Below are 7,384 nucleotides of genomic sequence, written 5' to 3'. Positions count from 1 at the left end.
CAACAACAACAGGTAAGAAAATGAAAAGAAGATAAGGATAAAAGAATTGGTAACTCTCATACAGTTTTGAAAGCCAGAGTAAAAGAATATGTTTTAAGATGCGATTTAAAAAGAGTTGGGGCCTTTCTAATGTAGATCATTCCACATTTTCGGTGCCACAACCGCAAATGCCCGATCTCCTCTATGAACCATCCTAGACTTATGTAAGGTAAGGAGGTAAGGAGCAGGTGATCGCTTGATCGAAGGGCTCTAGAGGGCGTATAAAGCTGCAATAGGTCAGACAAATAGTCCTGTGCCTGACCAATTAGCACTTTATAAGTCAAAAGTAAGATTTTGAATTAAATTCTAAAGCACACTGGAAGCCAATGAAAGGAAACAAGCACCGGAGTAATATGTTGGTGTTTCTTCAAATGAGTCAAAGGGCGAGCTGCAGCATTCTGTACAAGTTGGAGCCGGGCCAAGCTGGACTGACTGACACCCACATACAGTGAATTGCAGTAATCCAGTTGAGATAAAACAAACACATGAATTACTCGTTCCAAGTTTCTAAAAGATAAAAAAGATCTCACTTTGGATAGGAGTCTTAATTTAAAAAAAGACCGCTGGACAACTGAATTAATTTGTTTCTCGAATGTAAGTTTGCTATCCAAGAAAACCCCCAGGTTTTTTACATGTGTTTTAACAGCACATGTTAGGTTGCATAAGTCCAAATCTGGGGCATTGAAATAACAGCTCAGTCCAAAAATAATTACCTCAGTTTTATCCTCGTTGAACGTAAGAAAATTTGAGGCCATCCAGGTTTTAACTTCGTCAAGACATTTGACTAGTGATTCCATGTTTCTAGGTGTTTCTATTAAACCGTAGATAAATCTGGGTGTCGTCTGAGCCAGCCAGATTCTGTCTGTCTCTCTCATCATGGTCACCTAAATGCACAGTAATGGCAGGTTTTGTAATAAGGCAGATCGCGCTAACATAATATGCACTGTTAGTTGATTATTTACCTGCCGCATTAACGGGAGAGGACGTGCAAACGTTACCGCTGCTGCTGGGTTGAGATTCACGAGTCCGGAGCGGAATTAAAAACACGACATTCATTTAAGGTTATCACGTGTTTTGTGAGCAAATGCTTTTGCATATTCGTAGTGTTTCCTCCCTTAAATGAAATATCTACTTTGCAAGTATTGCAAGTTGCCCTGTTGTCATCCGTTCTCGTAAAGTATAACCAAGCTTTTGAGCATTTGAGCCGCTGGCGCCGTGTTTCCAGCCAGGTAAATGACGCTCCGCAACGCGGTGACGTCATTCGGGGCGACTGGAATCGATAATGGAATCGTTTGCAAAAATGGCAAACGATTCCACAGAATTGAAACAGTGGGAACCGGTTCTCAACAAGAACCGGGTTTCGATACCCATCCCTACACTGAAAAAAAATTGGAGTGACATTTACTTAAAAAAAGCTAGGCAACTTTTTCCACACAGAAAGTGCTTGTAATCTTTACTCGGGCTATTTCTAAGTAATATTTACTTACTAGAACCATCTATTTTTTATGTGAAATACACAAGTAAATTGCACTGGCAATACTCATCTATAGGTTGTAACTTTTACTCAGAATACCATTGCATCCAATTACAAAACCCAAGTGAACATTGCTGATATTTCTTTGTGTTTCTTACTCATCTTTTCTTTGTTATATTCTATGTAATTATTAAGTAATATTTATTATGAATGTACTAGTTAATATTAATCGAATTGAATAAATATTCTTATTATTCTATTAAATAATAAATCAATATTTTCCAAAACAAATATTTGCAGCTTAAGAGACACTTTTATTTCACAGTTGAAATGGCATAGATATATTTAAAATATCTACATAACATTATAACCACAAAAAACATGGCCATAGAACTTCTTGATCGCAAATTTCAAAACAGAGCATATACACACATACAAAAAAAAAAAAAAAATGCTATTCAAAAACTCAGTGTGCACTGTCCCCTTTCTTCTAATCAACTTTCAGAACACATACATCAACTCTGTCCATTAACAGTTGCAATCACTACCTTTGCAGACATTCTCAGAACGTTCAGGACAGAAAGAACTTGTATAAAACTGAGCAACATTTGAAATTACTGTCAGAAAACAGACAAAATGCAAACAAATTAATTGTACTGGACAAAAGCACAAATAACACTGGAACACTCACGCTAAAAGTTTCTTGTGGAGAGACTGGACCTTTGGTGACATTTTAAGGATGTCAAGCTCAAGAAACAGCTTCTGAAATACCTCAAACGTATATTTCAGTTTCAGTGGGTAACTTAAGTTGACAGCATAGATGACACCCATGAGCAGGAGGCAAGCGTTTGTCACACTTCCGCAGTCCTCCAGAATTTCTGTCCCCTCAATGATGACCGACACGTTCACAGGATCTTGGTTTTCCTGTGCCACATTGGGATGGATTACGATGATCTTCATCATGTGATTACTGCAGTCCTCTTTCAATGCTTCTTGGCTGACGTCCTCCTGTGAAAACAAACAAACCACAATTAGAAATAACTAGAATAGATTCCAAGTAAAAGAAAAGGTTAAGAGAAAAAAAATGTAAAAATAAAAAAGAGGTATACTCAATTTAGTATACTCAAATCAAACAATATTCATATGGCACTTTTCATACGTAAAGTTACAGAACGTGCTTCACAGAGGCTGACCCTGAGACAAAGAAAATCCCTTTTGGGGGCCATCCAGCCTGGAGCTGTCCATGGGACGGCACGCGTGTTGGTAGACCAGAACCATTAAATCATTAAAATAGGTTATAAAGGTATAATCAAATTAAATACTCTTTTGCTCATAAAATAAAGTTAATAAGTGATCGTTAAATAGTCAGAAAAAAACCAGACAAAAGGCAAGTTAAAGTTTAAGGCAGATAAGATAAAGATTAAATATGATTTAAAAAATAAAGGGTAAGAGCATAAAGATTTAAGAAATTAGTTAAAAGCCTGATTGAAAATATTAATCTTGAGTCTTTTTTAAAAAACATCACGAGTGTAGAGAATCTTTGACCTTCAATATATCATCACAAGTGAAGACCAGATTATAAGGTTAGACAATTTTAATACAGTCATTATGATCATCAGATACCTGATGGTCTTTGATCAGCTCCTCTCCACTCTCTCCAAGATACTCAACTAAGCAACGAATGATAATGTCCCTTCTGCCATCGACATGATGCTATTAAACCCAAAAAGAAAATTTATTGCAGAAAATACACAACATAACATATGTAACATACATACATAACAGCACATACAGATGTAAACAGAAAGTTACCCATGGAGAATGTAAGCCTGCAGTTACATTCTAACGTTGTGAAGTGTACAACTTAACATGAATTTCTCAACGATGTGTGTTAAGACAAGAGTCCAGTGCATGTCATAATCTGTGGGTCCAGAAACTGTCTCTGCCCAGTGAGGAAAGTTTTCTGCCTCATCACTGGACATGCAAATGAATTTTTTGCAACATATCAGTACCTCCTATCACAATATTAACCAGTCAACAAATCCTGCCACAGAGTGCGCCCCCAAATTATCTGCCACCACACTGACCACAGTCCCTTTAATGGCTTTCCCTAATGCTGGAACAAAAAGACCATCTTTCTCCAAGCTTTGGATATCTGTTAACAGTGGCTCTAAAACTCGCTGGAATCCAAACTGCTTGGTGTCTTCAGCCTTACACAGAATTGCAAGGTAGATTGATGTCAATGTGGAACGTAACTGCACCGGAATGTTTCCCAACACCCAATAGACAGCTGTGACTTTGTGCTTTTTTCGAGATGTCCCAAGAGGATTACATACCTCAAAGTCATCAATGTACAGGATGAGACTCACTCTGTTCTCCTCTACAGAGAAAAACTTGTTGTTTTGATAGTGAGATCCATCACGAAATGTCTGGTACTTAAAGTCATTTTCAGTTTTTTTTTCACCTTCAAATGTGTTTTCTTGAAAAGACTTACTTAGGACCTGCACCAAGGAGGGCAATATTGGGACATACTGGAAGGTTTTGCCCTTTTTTTTATCAAGTATGTGTTCTTCTGGTTCAACAACTGAAAAATGCTTCTTCATAAATTCTCTTCTCTTGTAATAAGTTGTGAAAGGGCCACCTGTCCCCAAGGCAGTACTTATAGGGTGTGTCTCACAAAGATTTTTCACTAAATCTGAGATAATGGCTGGATCCAGATCACAGTTATGGCTTTTCAAGGTGGACACCACCACATCTCTTAAAAGTGGACCAGATGCAGAGGTGGATATAAACTGAAGCTCATCTACTATTTCATCAATGCATTTGTTTGGGACATTGAACATGCTTTCTAACTTTAAAAATAGATGGCCAAATTTCTCTTTTATATCTTGAGACAACTCCTGTGGTTCCCCATCCCAAAGCTCTAAGCTCTCTTCCACATAGGTCTCATCCTGAGCAAACATGGGTTCATTAGGTTTGCTTTTTAATACTTCAGTTTTAAAATCCTCAAGGGTGTGTGACTGGTGTTTTCTGTGTCTATGTGTAGCAAAGGTGGAATAAATATTTGTACTGAAGTTGCAGTCTTTGAAGACACATGCAACTACTTCAAACTTCCTTAAGTGGTTGTTAAGATGCTCAAAATACTGCTTCTCTGAATTAAAAAAAACAGAGCAGCAAAGTAGACAAGTAAATGAAAGAGGTCCACTTTGTGTGACCAGCTTCACATGGTGTCGAGACAAATGGGTCTTAAGGGCATTAAATGTTTTAAACGAGCAAGGGCAATCAGTGTGAAGACAAGGGACTGACTGGCTGCGACCACCATTTCCATGCTTTAGTCTGTAGTGTTTTAACAATCCCAACCTCTTCTCTGACTCAAAGCTACATATCTTACACATCCATCTCATGTTGTGGCACCTTAAACAGACAAATTATGTGACAAGTTAAACCTAATCGTTACTAATTTGATCTTACCTTGTGGAGTTCAAATTAGCAGTCAGAAGGTCCTATGTTCTGTAAAAAAAAAAAAAAAGAAAAAAAAAGAAAAAAGGTTATCTATATGCTTTTCAACTAATTTCTACTAACTCAAGGATGCACACTGATATTAATTTTTTTTTTTTTTTTTTACATATGTTAGTTCGGTGGCAAATTTAAAACAGGTCAATATGAAGACTTGAGTGAAATCGAGTGCGTATATCGTTTTTTGTTTTGTTATTTTTCAAAATACACCTCATGGCAGCTGTGCAGCAATTATTTTAAACTGGACCGTGGTCGTTTTATTCACAAAGACGTTAGTTAAGGCAGCAGGCGTGTGTTGTTTAGGTGGCCATCTAAGCTGTAAAGTGCTGTGGGAAATTCTGGACATACCTCCTGCCAGGAAAGTTAGTCAGCAAGTCTAGCAGGAAAATACACTATTTGCTAGCGCAGCTTCTTTCAGTGCGGAGAAACTGACTTAAGTAGGTGAGCCAACAGGAACGTACAAAGTTTGTTCCGCTTAAAACTTACATTCATGGTTCTACTTCTTCCCATTTCCGTCAAGTCTGCCAACCGTCGAAATGTGAACCATGGTATGTCTGAAGAAAGACCGCTCAAATGTGGGGAGGGGCTTTGACGTCATGCTCCGAATGCAGAGAAGGTGGCCATATTCACTGATGTCACTCCATTACATTTTACTTGGAAATATCAACTAATTAAGCCAATGAATTGGTTTAGTGAATATTACTTGGATCGAATGATTCAATTTACATACAAAACTGAGGACACATAATTACAAACAATCCTCAAGTAATGCACTACAAGAAAAACTGCTATTTTAAAGTAATAGCACTGAATTTGTATTTTTTTGTAAAATTTATATAGCTAATTGAAATAATAATTACAGGGCCAAAAAAACATTTTTTTCAGTGTAGTCGTCGGCATATGAGTGAAAGCAGATGTTATGCTTCCTACAGATTAGGCCTAGGGGCAACATGTAGATTGAAAAATGAATTGGGCCTAATACGGAACCCTGCGGGACACCACAAGTAAAAGGAGCTGGGGAAGAAATAAAATCGGAAAAAGTCCTCTCGGAGAGGTAGGACCTAAGCCATTCCAAGGGGATATTTTAAGCAAGTAGTTTTTACTTGTGATCACCTTGTGTTGTACATTTTAAGACTAGCTTGCCTTTTTATAAGCTAATGGTAGGCTGTTATTGCTAACATTTGGTTGGCTGTATTCACATATAGTAATATGAAGTGTTTTACTGTAATGTGACAAAGATGAACATGACTGGGGCCACACTACCTTTTCCTTGCTGTCACCAGTGAAAGCAGGTCTGCAATGTGATCCTCCGGGTTGTGATGGCCCAGGGCGTGTGAATTAGCAGAATTATAAAAAAAAAATACAATTGTTGGGGATTGCGTGCTTTTAATTGGGAATAGATGCCTCAGGCCAAATGTACAATTAAAATATAAAATTATAAAATAGGAACTGAAAAACCCCCAAAACCCTGTCATACACAAAAGGCGCTTATTAAGGAAAAGGCCAAAACGACTGAGGTCTGTCTGTGCTTGTGCCTGGCAGCATGTCATGTTGGTGCAGAGGGACCTCTGTCCTTATATCAGCATTTAAGTGTAGTCAGCACTCGCAGGTGGGTTTACTGAGCTCACACAGCACTGCAAAAATGTTGCAAATTTAATAAAGAAGTGAAAAAAGTTTCTGGAGACAAGAAAACTTTAAACAAATATTTTTTGTTCTATTTTATCTATTCACACTTAAGCATGAAATTACTTATTATTATTATTGTTATAATGAGCTTCTTTTTAAAGCAGTACAAAGTGGGAGTCTAGCCAAAGAAACCCCCTAAAACAATCAAAACCAAAAAAACTAAACAGAGAAACAAAGGTATTGTATCTATTGACTATCTTGCGATAGCGAGAGATCTGTGAGTGTGAGTGGATAGAGTACAGCCACACTATGCATTGGTGAGCTCTCTGCTCTGTGTGTGTCTGCCGGTGTGAATTTGTACGTGCGTGTGTGGTCCTTGTATTTGTGTTTGCCTCCATGTGAGCCCTAAATGCCAGATCTTCAGACTTAATAGGCCCCCATTAAGAAATTATCTCTGGTGCTTTTGTGCCTTTCCACAGAAAAATCTAACTATCAATTAAGTGGTTGTGTGCCTAGATGGCCCATTTGCCTGCCTGTTGGTAATTATTGGTTTTCTCAGTGTTTCTCTCTTCTCAAGCCGGCCCTTCTCCTTTTGATTAGGCTTCTCCAGAGTATTACAATCCACAAACTCTGTCACTCTTTTCCAAAATTAGCTGTCATTCCAGCCGCATTTTCAGCATGCCTGCAGAGAAGGAAACCTCAGTTGAACCACACAGATAGGACAAATAG

The 7,384-nt window shown here is 38.0% G+C and overlaps 1 long non-coding RNA gene across 1 annotated transcript; it reads right to left on the bottom strand.

The window, feature by feature from the left end:
* Positions 1-1,643: 1,643 nt before the first annotated feature.
* LOC147337674 (uncharacterized) lies at positions 1,644-5,944 on the bottom strand. Its single transcript, XR_015131212.1, has 4 exons — positions 5,516-5,944; positions 4,985-5,023; positions 3,137-3,226; positions 1,644-2,521 (listed from the first exon to the last, which is right to left on the bottom strand). It is a non-coding gene; the product is annotated as an uncharacterized LOC147337674 (long non-coding RNA).
* Positions 5,945-7,384: the final 1,440 nt, after the last annotated feature.

The sequence above is a fragment of the Aulonocara sp. 'chitande type north' Nkhata Bay genome, linkage group LG2 (assembly GCF_057382095.1).
Source record: "Aulonocara sp. 'chitande type north' Nkhata Bay isolate Kocher_YH1m ecotype deep benthic linkage group LG2, A_spYH_male_GT1.1, whole genome shotgun sequence".
Taxonomy (NCBI): domain Eukaryota; kingdom Metazoa; phylum Chordata; class Actinopteri; order Cichliformes; family Cichlidae; genus Aulonocara; species Aulonocara sp. 'chitande type north' Nkhata Bay.
Note: the sequence above shows the minus strand (reverse complement) of the source record. Positions and strands in the feature narration are given on the sequence as shown.